Raw genomic sequence first — 17,599 nt, forward strand, 5'->3', positions numbered from 1 at the left:
AGCCCAAAACATATAGGAGTGGCCCACCAGCCATACTTGCTCCGTAGAGCCCGTGGATGCTGAAAAAGAAAACACCTAACCGTCAGATAATGTACTGTGAACCCAAAACCAATGTAAATGAAAAACACATGCGACATACAATGTTAGTACATAAACCCAGGCGAAGGAGAAAACTTAAAAAACCTCCCGTGGACCACTTGTATAGCCAATTATAATTAAGGCCCCCGCGGAGGAAAAATTTTAAAAATTCCTTCACACCCCCAGTTTTTGAAAGCTAATCTTTCAAAAACTGATGGGTAAGCAGCGTTTCTGGTTTGGCGCAACAGGTGCAACATCACAACTTATCACAACGAACATAACTTTTAAAAGCAGCTGATTTCCACCTCCCCATCTGTTGAATAGCAGCAGCTGGCATTCCTTCAACCGCAGCACACGTAGCAGCGCCGATGCGAAACGAGTGAGTACCATACTCCTCATTCTTCAAGCCTAAAGCAAGTAAACATTGCCTAAAAACCGCCGCAAACTGAAATTTCGTAAGAGGGGAAGCTTCGCTTGACTGTAAAGTCCAGGCGCAAAGGGCAGATGTCAGGTATGGCATGGGATTTAAGGGAAACCCACTTCCCGTAGCCAGACTGATCTGTTTTAGAACGGGGAATTTTACACAAGACTGACTCCTTTTTAATCAGCACATTTCGGGACAGCAATCCGGTGATCTCAGAACGTTTATTAATCGCAAGCCAGCTCGCTGACCCGAAAGGCACCGAAAAAAGCAAATGAAAAAGCACACCGGAAAAGTAAGGCTTCAAAATCATTCGCAGCCACCGATGGCAATATTGACATAAGGTCCCGAAGCAATCTCAAATCAATTGACCTGCGGTCATCCGCAGAGGCAGGTCTATCTCTGGCCCAACCTTTAAGAGCCCTAGATAGCACAAATGTCTTGGTGGGATCAGGTATCTGGTAAATCTTTGAGTAAAAGGAAATACCTGCTAACGCAGCAGCCATGGCTGCCCTAGATCTACCCCTTTCGTAGTGACCCCAAACAAACGCTAACAAGCAATCCTCCTGTGACTTACCCGCATCCCCATACTTAACCCTGTAAGCCTCCCAGTCCTGTCACACAGATGTGTATGCCCGTAATGTAGATGGTGCCAAGGACTTACGCGCCAGCCCAGCTATGCCTGTTCGATAATCTGCCAGACATAAGGAGGACATGTTAAGCCAATAGGGGCAGCCCCAGGCACCGAAATGTGAAACCTAGAAAATTGGAAACGTGACAAAGCATCCGCTATGTCATTTTCAACCCCAGGTACGTGTTCTGCTGAAAAATTTATGTTAAACTGCAAACACCTCAGCATCAAATGCCTCAGAAGCCTCAAAGCCTCAGGGGAAGATGAGCGCTGATTGTTAACAGCGTGTACTACCCCCAAATTGTCACATCGAAATACCACGCTCTGATTTGCCAATCTGGTGGCCCAAAGCTCCACAGCCACAATTATTGGAAATAACTCCAGTAACAACAGATTGGCCGTGAAACCTTGTGCGACCCACGACAGCGGCCAACACGCCACACACCACTCCCCTTGAAAAAATGCTCCGAAACCCGTAGAACCAGCCGCATCGGTAAATAATTGCAGAGTGGAATTAAAAACCATACTAGAAGGCCATATGAGTTCCCGGTTAAAATTTGACAAAAAGGAAAACCACACTCGAAGATCATCCTTGATTTCCCTAGAGAGGCGGATGGTATGATGCGGCTTTAGTACACCCGCCATTGATTTCTCAAGCTTACGGCAAAAAATCCGCCCCATAGGAATAATTCGGCAAGCAAAATTAAAAGAGCCTAAAAGGGATTGCACCTGCTTCAACCGGAGCCTTTCTAGCTGCAAACATTCCTCTATTTGCTCCAAAAGCTTCTGGACCTTATCTGCTGGGAGGCGGCAGCTTCCCGCCCTGGTATCGACTTCGATACCCAAATAGGACAAACAAAAAGTGGGGCCCTCTGTCTTTTCCTGAGCAACTGGAACCCCCAAAACATGAAACAACGAGCTGGCTGAAAACAAAATTTCCTGACAAATATTGCTGTTTCCTGGACCTATAAAGAGAAAATCGTCTAAATAAAGGGCAACACCATATTGACCTGTGCCCGCGACAATGCACCAGTGAAGGGAAGTGCTGAATTTCTCAAAATAGGCACAAGAAACAGAACACCCCATGGGCAGACACTTATCCACGTAGAACTTACCCTCCAACTTAAAACCCATATAACGCATGGAATCGGGGGTAGTGGCAGTAGCCGAAAAGCCGACTCGATATCTAACTTTGCCATCAACGCCCCAGGGCCAAAACTGCGAATCAAACACAGTGCGTCGTCAAACAACTGATACCGCACTCTGCAAAGCTCCTCGGGAATGGCGTCATTGACAGAGCCCCCGCGTGGGTGAGACAGATGTTGGATTAAAAGGAATTTGCCGGGTACTTTCTTGGGCACCACCACCCCCAGGGGGAAAATGCACAAACCCGGCAGGGGTTCTGCATCAAAAGGACCGCACATACGTCCTAATTGAACCTCCGTATCCACTTTCTGCAGCACCATCAGCGGTAACTCTCTCGCTGAACTGAGATTTCTGCGAGCAACTACTTGGAAAGAAACAGAAATGGGTAAAGGAAAACCTAAATTAAAACCCTCAAACAAAAACTTAGCATCATCCCGCAAAGGATAATGCGCCAACCACTTACTAAGTTCTTCCACAACAATGGGTGTTGGTGCCCTATTTATTGGCCCCAGCGCTCTCCCGCTGCTCTGAATGGGAAGCACCACCCCCCGCCCTTGCAGTCCTTGGCTGGGTGTCCTCCCCCACAATTGCGACAGGAGTGGCGAAAACGACAATTCGTCCCTCTAGTACATTTCCCATCATTGAAGGCAAAACGTTTACCTTTTGCCGTGTACCCTGAGCTGCCCTTCCCTACTCCACTCGGCTTCTTATACTGACTCTCTGATGGGTTTTTATTATGCTGGGTTACCTCTAGCCACACCTCCACGTCTTTTACCCCCAAAGGCATGACCAAATTTCCTTCCTGCTTATGACGGAATTTTTCATCGTAGTCTCTCCAAACATAACCCCGAGAAGCCAAGAACATATCGTGAATGAGGTAAATGTATTTAAGTATGTTCATGTGCTCCCCAGGCCTAGTTTCAAGGTAACAAGCCGCAAACACTAAAACACCCCTCATCCAATGATGAATACTATGAAAAGCATTCTCCCCAATGCCACCTGTCTTCTTGGCCTTCTCAAAATCCTGCCTCATGTCATCCGTGAGAGTAACCATATCAATATATTTCCCCTTTCTTATCTTTTCCCGGATTCTCTTCCTTAAACCCCTCGTAATAGCCGTATTGGCGCAATGCACCATATCAGAATATGGTGGCACTTCAGCAGGCGCAGCTGTCTTCTCAGGACCCTTGCTCTTTCCCGCTTTCTTGACTATGAGGTGCGCAATCAATTTTGCTAATTTCCGCGGGCGTTTAGGGGACCCCAACGACTCGCTGCTAGTAGATGAATCAGACGAATAACTGTCATTGGAAATCTGTGCAGATGTATGCTCACCTGTTCCTGAAGGGCCTGGAAGCTCCGAATCCTCTGATATCACTCCCGCCGTCCCCCTAGTATTGCTCCCTTATGCCGCAACTTCGTCCCAAGACACGTTCCTCTTTCTACATACCACCGCATCTGATACCGCAGCGGCTGCTGAACCACTAGGGAGAACATCAGGTGTGGCAAAAGACGTATTAACATCCACGGAGGATACTGACTCAACAACTGGTGTTGGGGGAGGGGGAGGTGGGGTCGGAGGGATGGGAGGCGCCTAAAGTGCAGTAACCGTAACAGTCTGACTCAATATGGAAACAGGGCTAAAATAAGGAGCGGAAACTACTGGTGATTGAGGAAAACTCTGCTGCAGAGTGCTTGGCGGGGGGTAAGCTGGCAACCAGGATCCAGGTGAAGCGTAAGCAGGGTGCCAGTAGCCATAAGTGGCTGTTGTGATCCAAATAGACTCGGCTGACCATAGGGAAGCTGGTTAAAAGTAGGGGCCGAGGGGGTGTAGGAGGGGTAAGAAACTGTCATGGAGGGGAAAACGGAATGCTGGGGAAAAACATGGTGCGCGCCTAATGACCAAGTGGTTTGCATGGCATGTGGAGAGGAAACCACCAAAGGTAATTGTGAACTGATCGCATGCGACCCTGACATCTGGAAAAACGGCCTGAAAAAGAGGGGCATTAACGGGCAAAGTATTAACAGCATAGCCCGCATAAGCATTATGCGAGTTTAACATAGTGGGCTGATGGTGCAAACTGTACCCTGCTGACCATGAGCTTGCAGTGCTCATGGCCTGCACATACGCAGCTGAACCAGCAGGTGGCACCCTATTCAAATATCTGACAGGCTCAGCCATCCCAGGAGCTGCAGAGCTCTCCCTCGCAGCCCCTAAAATGGCGCCTGTGGAGGTAGCGGCTGGCAAGGGCCCTGAGAGCTCCACAGAGAGGCCAGGGGTCCCTATGCCACTTGCCACTTCATCACTGATAATTAGCGCAGCCGGGGATTTCCTATCCCCGGCATGCGCTTCATCACATGACCCCCCTCCCGCCCCAGCGTCCACCGTGCTGCCAGGGAGGACACCCGAGCCGCGATGGACGCCAGGACTGCCGGAAGGTAAGTCCAGCAGCGGCGCTACCGCTGCCGGGGATTCTACAGCCCCGACTCGCGGGGGGGTCATCACCTCCCTCCGCCGGCACGGGAACACACGCTTGACTTGAGCGCGCGCCCAGGCCACCAGGCTCCACCGCCGCACGCACAGGCAGCACGGGCCCGGAGGAGGGAAAATGGGGAGCCGCCTCATCTCCCGTTTGAGAAACGGACTGAACTCCGGCGGGCTCCCCAGGTGAAGGAGGGCCCGCCAAAAGCACAGGCCGGCGCTAAACGGAGGGGAGGGGGTGCTGAACGTTTGGGACGGGGCATCCTGACTGGGAAAGGGAGGGTAAAAGAAAAACACAATGTAGGAATAAAAAGGAAAAAGAGTGGTGAAGTAAAGCAGACAAAGGGGGGGGTTTTAACGAGGTTTGGGGTAAAATTAACTAAAGAAAAATGCAAGATACAATATTAAATGAACAAGAAGGTTAATAAAAGTTATAAGGGAAAATGAGGCTTAAACAGTAGAGGACAGAAAAGCTGGCACAACTCCTGAGGTAATACAAGAGTGATACAGGTTTGACTTGTCTGGCTTCCAACTGAAAAAGAGGCAGAACCTTATTCAAATTCCGCCTTAAATAGTACAGCCTAAATGTACAGGCCCCTATCAACCTTAATTGGCTGACCCTAAATGATAACAAAATACCTCACAAACTAGAATCTGCCTAGCAACAGCTTCTCTAGGCTACCCATCACAAAAAATGTAGAACTCTTAAATAGTCTCCAGCTTAGGCAGCCCTCGTATAGTCTTATGTTGTTACACAGGACAATACAGTAAATGGGAAAACATCATAGTGGTATAATAAAGTAACACAGTACCACTCATATATCACATAACCTATGTACTTCCTTCCTTCCCTGTTGACTGCATTTATTTTTTGAAGCAGGTAATCATACAGTTCACATTATGAAATATGTCATGTTTTTAGAATGAGGCAAAACCGTACTGATATTGCACAGAATTATACATTACTATTTATTTTTCTAGTTATATATTCTCTCTCACACACACTCTCTCTCTCTCACACACACTCACTCTCTCTCTCACTCACACACTTTCTCTCTCACACACACACTCTCTCTCACACACACACACTCACCCTCTCTCTCTCGCACACACACTCTCTCACACACACACTCACTCTCTCTCACACACACACTCTCTCACACACACACACACACACACACACACACACACACACACACACACACACACACACACACACTCACTCTCTCACACACACACTCTCACACACACACACACTCTCTCTCATATGATGTTACTTGTGTGAAACATTGCTAATTTTGCTTCCACCGTAATATTGATTTTCTCCCTTTCTTTCTCTCTAAAATGCCAGCTGTGCCTGACTAAGTAATAAGTTTCCATTAATTATAAATTTATAAAAGACAAATATCTTGCACACAGAACTGTTATAAGCGACATGTAGTGTTAAACTTGGAAATGTACTCTGCATTATAGGCTTGCACATAGCCGAGTGCTCTTGATCAAGTTTATGAAAATTCCTTTCCTTCTGTGGTCTATAAGAATGAGAACTTTAAGCCAAGTGCAGGGGTTCATTCCACGGGCAACATGTGTCAGGAGGAAGGGAATCCTCATGTGCATAATAATTGCTTTCCTGTAGGAATTGTGAAAGGGTTAATACTTTATGTATATAGTGTAATAAATACCCAAAAAATATAACAAATATTTGTCACCTTTACAAAGTAGGTAGAGATAAAACTGCTATTCAGATTAACAATTATCATGCCTCATTGATGTCACTAGTCCTTAGAGACTGTACGATAGGCTGCATTATCACAAAAAGACTTCTTCCTCTCTATATACGTGGCATGCCTACTTTTATAATAACGGTGTTATAGAGTTGTATTACTGATTACCCTGTAAGTCTGAGGAAATGTGTTGCTATAAAATAGAAATTAAAGTTGATTACATCTTCCATCTAAAGGGGAAATCCACATTATGCCTGTGGAACTTTAATTTCCACTAGCAGATGATGGATATTAACAAGGTAACATAAAGTGAATGCACATTACTTGTACATTGCTAGTGTATAATATTTGGCAACTTCTCTCCATAAAATTGATGTCATCACGGGAGGTTTTTTTGGCTTTGGGCCACATCCTATAATGCAATCTGGCTCCTAGATGTAATTGTCTGGCTTTGTTTACACAATCGGAAATCTCCATGGCAACAGTAAGGAGGTGTCTCTAATGGATGTATGAATCAAGAGTTTCACTTGTGACCGCTAAAGATTTAATGGTCATGCCTCATCTCATGAGTTCCAGATTGAAAGACCTAACCAGGAAAAGTAAAATAAAGTGCTGCTTATTTACTATTCTAATTTTAGTGTTTTTTATGCACATTTATAACATTTTGCATATTTTTGTTCCTGATAAATAAGATTAATTTGTATATATTTTGCACCAGCTTTTTACTTACCAATTCTTAGAAAACACTTCAGAAAAAGGACCAAGGATACCAAATTAAACTTTTCTTTCTATGAGCACTTTTTTGTTTATTTATTTTTTTACTGTGTGCACATACAAACATATAATGAGTACTAAATACACAAATCTAATGACAGTGGGCCTGATTCAGAGATGAACGCAACTGCAAATCACACGCAGATTGAGCAATTATTTGCCATTGTGCATGTGTATGCATTGCTGTGCATGTGCGCGATGGCAGCAGTGCGTTCACTGTGCGTTCACGCAGACCACTATTGATACCTAATAGTCGCTATTTAGCGCTGCAAGTCGCTAAAGTAAAATAATTGCTTTCCGATCCAATTGTGGTTCCAAAGCACAAAAAGTTATTTATGTAAACAGGGAAAGCTTTAACCATTAGAATAAAAAGCAATGAAAATAGTACGGCCGATACATATGCGTGCGCACTGGTCCAGTATGCAGTATTTCAATCCTGAACCCTGTGGTCACCGTCACCCAAAGAAATGGAGAAATGACTGCATACTGCACCCAGCTCACAAGCCTATATTCGGTACAGATTACAGAGACAACAAAGGCACGTAATAACAGATTCCCATTGGTTCTTACTTCAGGTCACTCTGGTCATTGGTTAGTTCATATGGTATCATTAGGGGTATGTCTCAGTTCTCCAACAGCTTCTTTGTGTAGTTTTTCCCGCCGAAGAACTAGCTAAACTGGCTACAGACACTTCATACAAAATGGTAATATGTTAACCAATAATTCCCTATGATCCATAACTAGCGGACGCATGATGTGATCTCCTTGCCGATAGAACCAGAGATCTGCTAATAAAGAGGGATTTAGTATAATACCAAACACGACCTGTCCACTGTATTCCGAACCTCAGATCTCATATAGGTACATATTATATCTTAATTATTATCTCACAATTCCTTAAATAACTCTGATTATTAATCGTAGTGAGTGGGAACCATTCTATACATATGCGTTTGTATATGTGTGTCCATGTAATGTTCATATGTACGGATGTGAGTATGCATGTGAGCGTCTATGTGTATGCATATTGCATATATGTTTATGTGTGTGTGTTATGTGCATCAGAGTATGTGTAATGGATTAATATATATATCCCTAACTTTTATCCATTTTTGGCATATTTAACATTAAGCTTGCCTGAACCAAATTCCAAGGTGTCATTTAACAAAAAAATTGTTCTGCTCAGAGGAGACGAGCAGATGTTTGCTGGAGTCATGAAGTCTGATCTTATTTAGAGTGTACCTGTCAGTTCCTCTGAACCACAGCAGCATCAAACAAAAGGCATACAATTGCTAAAGATATGCAGGTTTCTGACAATGGTCTTCCTCTGCGCATACCAATATCTGTGTGCATTTTAATTATTTGGTACAGACATACACAGAACCTGTTTCCCATACACTGACTAAACCTTGCATAAATATAAATATACATATACGCATTTGTGCACATCCGATTGCGCCGACGCAGAGTAGCGTCCGATTTACTCTATATCAGCCCATAGACGACTAGATCGTCAGATAATAATTGCAGGCGATCATATCCAATTATCTGACTTCGACACCACGGAGGCCCATTGCAGATTGATTGACAGGAAGTTAAGTAGGTATGCGTAGTTATACGTAGGTGAGAAGGCAGTAGTGGGCATCTTTATGCTTGGGTGATCTTTGCTAACTTTAGCATATTTTTGCAGCTGCATTGCGTCCGTCTCTGAATCAGGCCCTCAGAGACTGACGCTAATTCGACCGCAACTTCATACGCATGCGCAATGGCAAATAACATCTGTGAATCAGGCCCAGTGTACCAACACTGCTGCAAAGCTGTTAAGCCGTAGTGCTGGAGGGACGCTCACAAGTTTAAAGCTGGGTACACACCTAAAAGTTATGTCTGCAGGTGATGGTTGTTCATACACACTGAACAACCATCATCCATCATCTGGCTACGGGTGCCGCTGGCTGGGAGTTGTGTCGCGCTCCCCCCTCCACGCGGCCTCTGCTGCAAGTGTACGGGCGGTCAGCAGACAATATGATTGACAGATATATCTGCATATATGTCTGCCATCAGCTGTGCAGCACAGCCAATGGGATGTCTGTGAACGACGCCGGCCAATTGATTGGCCAATATATCTGCCAGTGTGTACCCAGCTTAAGGCCGTTATCCAGTGGTGTTGAGACACTCTGTCTGACTTTCTAACATGTGTTCATACTTCATCATCATTCATCCTTATGCTAATATAAGAGCAGATGGATTACATGTGTCCATTTATATTTGTGTTTTTGCCGTTTATGAGCAAACAGTCGCATTGCAGGACATTATCTTTTTTGGACAATACGTAACCCTTTTCAATGCATTCAAAGTATGTCACCAAAGTCATTTAATCTCTGTAGGAGACTAAAAACCCTAGAGCGGCCTGTTTTTTTTTACTAATCATATCCGTTAGAAACCTTATCCAAATTAATTGGCCAATGAAATGACTATGCCATTGACATGACTGTAAATTCACAGCATTGTTAATGATTTTATCGCAGATCATTTGAACACTAATTGATGTGAGATCCCCAGGACTCTCATCACTGCCAAACAATTACAAGAACCCAATCTGAGTAAATGATTGTGACTGGTTGACTGGATAATGACATGTTAAGTTACTTAATTTATTCAGGTATCAAGTTATTATTATTATTAATAACATTAATTAACATTGGGCCACACAAACTCAGTATCACTTCACAATTATACCCCTTTTCCACTGCTATGCCAGGTCGTACCCGGGATTATGTTCACACGCCCATCCCAGGTGCGACCCTACTGAGACCTCATTCAGGCAGGCGCAAGACCTTCACTAATGCCGGGTCGATGACGCCATCGCCATCATGTGATGAGCCGGCACTTGGAGATGATCTCATCTCCAAGCGCCAGCTCTCCCTATGCAGAGAGCGGTACCCGGGTCGCATTGACCCGGGTTACCCATTCACACTGCTTCACGAGCCAGGTTAAACCCGTGTTCAACCCTGCTCGACTCGGCTTATTTGAACCCTGCCCTTTCACACTGCACAGTAACCCGGCTTATTGCTGGCAGTGGAAAAGAGGTATTAGAGACAAACAAAAATAGACAAAACAGTAAGAATGCCTGCTTGCAACCTGTAGGAAAATCGGAGTTTGATACATTAGGTTAAGTGACATGTTCAGCCAGATAGCAATGGAAATAAGTGCACAATAGAGCAATGTGAGGACAGGGGGTCTTTAACATTCTGTAGGAGAAAAATAAATGAAAATTTGAGTGAATGTTGTAGAGTTGTGATGATCATGTAGAATAAATGACTTGGGAAATGTACAGTATAAGCTTGCCTTGAATGCTTGGAGATTTGGAGACTAGGGGAAAGTATTGTTTATGAGAAAGTATTGTTTATGTTTTGGGATCTGCCACAAAGTGGCAGATCCCAAAATAAACTCTTGTATCCGGCAATAGTAGCAGGCAATGAGTGTGGATGGGCAGATGCAGACGCCCAGGTTGAGTTGGGAGATATTCTCAGACAAGGAAAGAGATGTATGTTGTGCAGTTTTGAGTCAAGGATAACACCTTGGCATTGAAATTAAGGGGTAAGGTTTATTTTTGTGTTGTCCACAAATATAGAGATATCAGGTAGAAAGCTTCTGCTGCCTGGTGGGAACATTAGTTTGTGAAAGATTGTTTCTAAAGTGGTGAGATGACATCCAAGATGTAATAGTAGAGAGGCATTCAGTAACCCAGGTCAACACAGATTGTGAGAGATACAAAAGGAGCTTAGTAATTATCCAACAAAAATTGCATATATAAAGAAACTGCCTAGCACTGACCATTGTTTATGTTAACTGATAGAGTAAGCAGAGAGGGTCCAGAGAACTAAACTCTGAGAGAGCCATTTGATAAGAAGGATGAGAACCAGGACAGGACAGTGTTTTGAAGTCCTAACAAATGTAGTGTTTTTATGAGAAGAAAGTGGCCAACAGTGTTAAATACAGCAGATAGGTCTAGAGCAGAAGTTTCCAAATGCAGTCCTCAAGTCACCCCAACAGTTCAAGTTATTTGGTCAACCTGGACTGTAAGGGTGCCTTGAGGACCTCTGGTCTAGAGGAATTAGAAGTGAGTAATGACTTTCGATTCAGCAGTGATTAAATAACTGACCATCAGTGGTTCTCAATTTAGAAATACATAAATGTATGATTCAAGGTAGGTGCTATATTCATGTAGTGTAGGACCACCAGAGCAGAGATGCCTTGCCATAGCTGGTGGCTTACCATATGTTTACCCGTTCATATGTACCTGAGAGCTCTGCATTAATATTATCATGTATGATGTATTTCTCTTTTGAACTCTCCCCAGCAGCTCCCTGGCAGTCGTGGGCATGATTTGGTGTTAAAAAAACTGTCCAATGTGATAAACGATCTATCATGTCTCCTAACTATTCCAGTGCATCATGACTGAGATTGGCAAATCTGCCCTACAGTACGTTAGATCTGAAGATGCGATGTGCGACCAGCAGGTAAGTGAATCAGCATCGTGATCGTGACTGGACACTCATGATTTGGGCATATTTTACACGATTTGTCGTCATGATTCATCGGAATCGGGCAAATCATGTAAAAAATCGCCAAGTGTGTAGTCACCTTGAGTTCTCTGCATTAATATTATCATGTATGATGTATTTCTCTTTTGCTGGCTCATTATTGTGTGCTTGGGGAATTTATTTGCTTTTTCTAGTCTAGATGAATCCCTCCCTTATATGCATCTGTGATTGACCAATAAATTGATTTGAGCAATTACCATTCTGTGTATCACTATTCTGAGAGGCATGGATGGGATAAGTAGGATGGTATGCTGATCCTTGTAGTGCCATATTGGAGGATCTTGGGGTGCCCCGGTGAGTTGGTTTTCAATTTAGAAATACATAAATATATGAGCCAAAGTAGGTGCTATTATCATTTAGCTTCGGACCACCAGAGCAGGAACACCATGTCATGGCTGGTGGCCTACCATATGTTTTCAAACCAAGATCTTTGCATTAATAGTATCATGTAGGATGTATTTCTCTTTCGCTGGACCATTATGGTGTGCTGAAGGAATTGTTTTTTTTTTCTAGTCCCCTCCCTTATATGCTCCTGTGATGGACCAATAAACTGATTTGAGCAATTACATTCTGTATACTACCAATGGAATAGCTAGATGGGTGTAGAAGGAGCAACTTATTCAGCACCTAAGCTGGCCCCTTGGTGTAGTACCTGTTCCAAGTGTCTTAAGAGACGTCCAGATCCCAAGTTACCGGCAGTATCTTGGACATGATATAATGACATTGCGTCACTACCGGTCAGAGATTGGAAAAGTATCAGCACTTCACTGCAGAGGACTTATGGGGACCACAAAGTGCAGGAAGATAATACTGGAGGACTGCAAGAAGATGGCATGAATGAGATAAGTTAACATGTGTGTGGGGATGTAGTTGTAGAGACTGGCGTGGCGGAAAGGGCACAATACACAACATGCAGATGGGGGTGGCGCAAAACAGTACAAAGCAAACAGATGGGGGTGTGGGTTCACAAAACAAAATCATGGAAATAGAGGGGTGTACATAACGGGAGGTGAATGACACATTACAGGACATACAGTATTTGTTTTTTGGGGTATAGAACATAATTCTGATTAAACAGGTAATGGGGGAGCACAATACAGGTGGGGGAACAACATACTGGACATACCGATGGGGACATATGGCAATCTGATGGGCCTTATGAAGGCATATAGGAAACACCTGGTTCCTGGGAGCCTATTTTCCCATGTTCGCTCTGTTAGAAAGGATTGTGGGCCAGTGCTGTCTCCTGCCTTATGTGAAGCTGACCAGTCACCTTTACCAAGATGACCGTCATATCTCTTGCTGTCCTTGTGCGACCCCCGTGTCTCTGCACCATCTTGGATGTGTGTTATGTACTGTACGGATGTGCATCACATGTTCCTCTGGGGGGTGTGGACCTGTGTACCACATTAGCACTGTTACCACCGCTGTCTCTGGTTACGCAAACTGCTTCTCTGTAATACTCTGTACTACCGCTAACATCTGCTGTTATACCTGTTACCACTGTTATCCAGATAAACATGCAAGTTTGGTTAATGATAAACTGTCTGTCCTAAACTCAGTTTCACAAATCTGCTGGTGCCTATTGTTCTACTCCAATAGAACATATCAGCACCCCCTCATGTCAAAAGCTGTCTATGCTACCATGGGCATAGCCAGAACTTTGTGGGCCCAAAAAAGCAATATTTTGAGAGGGCCAATAGCCCCTTCTAGAGAAACAGCTCTTTCCACATCATTTGTTCATATTGTGCCCCATAGTAGTACCCTAGTTCACATTATACCATTCGGTGCACCCAGTTCATATTATGCTATAGTATAGTGCCCCAAATTAATAATATGCCACATTGTTCTGTCACCAGTACACATGCCAGTGCCACACAGTGCCACACTTCACATTATGCTGCATAGTGCTTAGTGGGCAATTCCGGGAACCTAGTAGACAACTTTGACCTGGGTGCAGTTGAGTCAGGCCACAGAGGTGGATCCCCAAAGCCTCTGGGCCCCATAGCAATGGCACTCCCTGCACCCACTATAGTTATGCCCATGTATGCTACTGCTGACCCCTCAGTTAATACTGACATACAGTGGTATGCTGGGAACAAATGCCTGATTGCAGAGAGTCCAATAGATCGTGTGAAGAAAAAAGTGTATAAAACGAGAGTAGGTAAATTTCCCAAGAAACATTAAGGGGAATAGAAGTTAAGTGATAGCAAAGTTAGTTTTTTTTAGAATAGGAGTAATCACTGTATGTTGATTCATGATGTAAAATTACTACTGTAGAAATAGAGAGAAAGAGAGACTACTGATGTTAGTTACTAATTGCCTGGAGCCATGAACGAGCTGTGGAAGCTTAGTTTATAAGAAACATTATAATTTACATAATTCCATATTTACATATGCTTTATAGTGAATGCAGCTCATGCAATTTAATATGGCCTTTGTACAACCATTTTGCTTAGTAAAACTTAGACATACTAAGTAATGAGTTGAGATGTCTTTAAGACCACTCCCAAGGAAAGTTGTTTATCTGAAGAATGGGACAAAGAACTTGACCATTTATGTATAATTCTGGGTTAGGGTAAGATACGAACCAAATATAGAGATACCGAACATAATGAGTATCTCATGAAGGAATCTATTTCTATTTGATTGCCAAAGTAAGAGGCCATAAGAATAAGCCTTGTCCATAGTAAAGATAAACATGATCTGCCAGAGCCAGGAACTAGTGCTGTACCTGTAATTATTAATTGCCTGGAGCCATGTGCTTGTGCAGCACCTCTAATTATCAATAGTAGAGAACCAGAAACTAGCACAGTGCCTGTAATAATGACCAAGGGCTCTATTCATTAACATTATTTTTACTAAAATAAAGTGAAAAAGGGTGTTTTCACACCCTTTTCACATTATTTTAGCTTCACCTAAAGTTACTACAGGGCAATTGGAGTAGAATTGGTAAAATTCTACTCCAACCCCTAAGTATCACTTATTTTTAGTAATTAGATCGCATATGCCATAATTGTAATGGGAAATGTGATCTGGCCAAAGTTACTAAAAATAAATTGTACAAAAATATCGGGGAAAGCCCTGTGATAATAACGCCACCTGGAGGTGGCATTATCCAGGCCCTCCCCCGGTTACTGGAATCCTGCCCTGCTCTAATGGGGAGAGCAGAGCCTGGAGCCGGCCCCAGTGATCACCTGTGTGGTCTAAACAGACCACATGCTGATACAGTGTAAAAAAAAGTAATAAAAAAATTAACTTACCTGACTCCAGGGACTGGTGGTCGGGGCTCCGGTGATGTCTCTCCTCCGGTCAGCTGGTCTCCCATGCTGCACTGCGGCCCGGTCATCAGGTGATCGGGTCCCAGTGCAGTATAGGTTATCACCTGACCAGAGGACATGGAAGACATCACCGGAGCCCGGATCATGCAGGTAAGTGTAATTAAGGGAGAGGGGGGTCACGGGGGGTCCACGATCATTGGGGCGGGGCTTAACAATGGGGGCTGGGCTTAGCACCAGGGGGGGGCAGTGGCGGCCAGTCGGCGTATGCGTGGGGCACTAGTCACGGTATTTTTTTGCGAAAATACCGTGACTAGTGTGCGGATGGGATTCGCAGGGACAGAGCTTTCTCACAAGCTCTGTCCCTGTGATATTGCCTGAATTCGCAATGCGAATTCAGTTGGTAATATCACACTACAATCTGCATTACAAATGCGGATTGTAGTAAATGGAGCCCCAACAGTCCAGAGAAATAAGTGATTCAAAAAAGACAATATGGACAGCCTTAAAGCCATTTATTCAAGCTAAACAAAGTAGCTTAGCTCTGAATGGTCATTGCATGGGAAAAGCCACTCGGATTGGTTAAAAGAGGTTAAACTCAGGTGGGGTTTCGCTGCAATGGAATACATTAATACAAAGTACTATATTCATTAATTGTGACCAAACGCAATATAACTAGATGGATCACAACCCTCCAAGCTGAAATCTGGCTTTGGGAAGCAGATAAAGAGACAGTGAAACAATCAAAGATCAAAGAATGGTTTGCAAAATGCAGTTTTACTTACAGCCACACTAAAGGTTCACATACTGTAAGTCAGAATAGATTCCCACATGTTAGTTTTCAATGGAGCTACCACCCGCATGTTTACAGAGAGTAAACATTACAAAGGATCACAGCGACTATAATAAGATATGACATGAAAATATCACGAATTTGCACATTTACTGTATGATGAAATTAATGTAAACTAAAATTAAATTTTTAAATTACAGGTGCTGTTTCCACTCTCTTATACAGTAGATATACATATTTAACACAGCTGCTCCCCTTCACAATTTAAAGTTATATTTTGGGTAGTGCACTAAGCCTTGAAAAGTGATAAAGTAGAGAGTGGTAAAGTACCAACCAATCAGCTCCTAACTGTCAATTTACAGGCTGCATTTGATAAATGAGTTAGGAGCTGATTGGTTGGTACTTTATCACTCTCCACTTTATCACTTATCAAGGCTTAGTACATCTCCCCCTTAAAGAGGCGCACCGCCCAAAATATAACCTTTACATCTCTGCATATGAATTGCATCCATTGCGTGCAACTCTACATCAGGCTACTTTATATAAAAATAATGAATAATAAAGTTATTGAATTATTTGTACATAAAGTACAGGGCCTGATGTAGAGTTGCACGCAAGATGGACGCAATTGCTCCAAATTGTATGCACAAGAATAAAAGCGTGTAAGCAGGGGCATTTCTAGAGAGGAGGGGGCCCGTGTGTAGTCTCCAACGCGGGCCCCGTCCTCTCCATTCGGCGGCCGGCTGCACACTGAGTGGTGCGCAGCCAGAGCCGCACTTATAGACTCTGGGCACTAGAGTGTGCCCAGAGTCTATAGCATATGCACAGGTCACCGGGAAAATGGCCGCCGCTGCCATTTTTCCCATACTGCCCATGCGACGGGAAAATGGCCACGGCGGCCATTTTCCAGCTGTTTTTACAGGCGCAGACACCGGAGCCGACGTGAGACTCCGGAGAGGTAAGTTTTATGGGTGCAAGGTGTGCGGTGCAAACCCCCCCTGGGCCTAGGGGCCCATGTGCCCCGCACACCCTGCACCCATTATAAATATGCCCCTGCGTGTAAGTGCCTATACTTGCTGCGTCTTATATGCAAGGAAACAAGTATATTTACTCCTATGCCCAACTCTGCATAGCCCGCAATTCCGCTGACACAAGCTCACAGAGTGTTTACATGAGAACGCCCCATAATAATCCAGCTACATCCCTTCAGATGCAATAGAGATGCGTACGACTCTGCATGGCTCTTACTCTAACCAATGTAGTGCACCCAACATGGCTGTCTCGCTTGGTACTCTATTGTGTAGATGGAACAATGCATAACTGATGATTTTGCAAGGATCTCAGCTAGTATTTTTATCTCCCATATAAATTCCAGGCATTGCCTTTTCTGTACAGTGTAATCCTGTGTAGTGCTCCTAAAATGGCTTCCTCACCTGGATCCTTTGTGAGTAGGATGAATAATCCATGGAACTGATGACCCAAAATGGCTGCCACACCTTTGTATTATATTCATGATTTTTGGTATTTTATGCAAATCTGAACCTTTGTATTATGTTCATACTATCTGTAAAACACCGTGAGTCGTATTGGAGAAAGCGCTGTATAAATAAATAATTATTACTATTATTACTTGTGTACGCTTGGCTTCAGAGCATACACAATAGAAGATGC

At 43.8% G+C, this 17,599-nt stretch overlaps 1 pseudogene; it reads right to left on the reverse strand.

The window, feature by feature from the left end:
- Nucleotides 1–2,537: 2,537 nt before the first annotated feature.
- LOC148453439 (uncharacterized) overlaps nucleotides 2,538–17,599 on the reverse strand; it is a 28,714-nt pseudogene continuing 13,652 nt past the window's right edge.

Source organism: Taudactylus pleione, unplaced genomic scaffold, assembly GCF_031769625.1.
Source record: "Taudactylus pleione unplaced genomic scaffold, aTauple2 ptg001151l, whole genome shotgun sequence".
NCBI lineage: Eukaryota > Metazoa > Chordata > Amphibia > Anura > Myobatrachidae > Taudactylus > Taudactylus pleione.